The sequence below is a fragment of the Egretta garzetta genome, unplaced genomic scaffold, assembly GCF_000687185.1.
Source record: "Egretta garzetta isolate BGI_Z169 unplaced genomic scaffold, ASM68718v1 scaffold572, whole genome shotgun sequence".
NCBI classification, from domain to species: Eukaryota; Metazoa; Chordata; class Aves; order Pelecaniformes; family Ardeidae; genus Egretta; species Egretta garzetta.
Genome location: NW_009258800.1, coordinates 273,513 through 274,203, shown reverse-complemented (window position 1 = coordinate 274,203; position 691 = coordinate 273,513).

Below are 691 nucleotides of genomic sequence, written 5' to 3'. Positions count from 1 at the left end.
CTGAGTGTGCTCAAACATGGTAATTTATTATTATTTATTTACAAGCGACAGAATGTCTTCTGACCTTTTGGTCCCCCCGGGCCGGCTCCGGAGCTGCAGCTCTAATAGCATCTTGCACATACAAAGAATGCAAAAAGCGATGCTGTCCTGGGCTGAATCCCAGAGACAAGAGGGGCTGGCGTGACTGCGGGAGGCTGCGTTTGCTCCAGCTGAGAGGAGCACTTAGAGCCGGCAGCAGCGCCACGGTGGGCTTGGGCCGCTGTGGGCAAGGAGAACTCCCAGGGCCAGGCAGCCTCCGCTGAGCACCGGCTCCCCCTCTGCGTCGTCCTCCTAAGTGCTTTATCTTGTCTCTGCATCCCCCAGGCCCGGGCTCGTCCACTTCCATCAGCAGGTCCCTGCATGTCCTGATCAATGAGATACCCCCCCCGCCTGCTGAGTCCCTCTGCGCAGCATCCATCAGGCCAGCCCGCTCCTCCTCGCTGGAGCCTGCAGACATGGGCGCAGCCCCATCAGCTTTTCGCACCCTTCCCTCCTCCTCCTCCCGCCTCTGCCTGCTCTGCAGGTCCCGGGCATCTCGGGGATGCTCTGCCCTGCGCTGTGCTGTGGCCCGGCAAAAGCCGCCCCGTGCCATGGGTAGGGCTGGGAGCCCAGGGCAGAGCGTGGGGCCAGGATGATGTGCGATGGGGCAAAA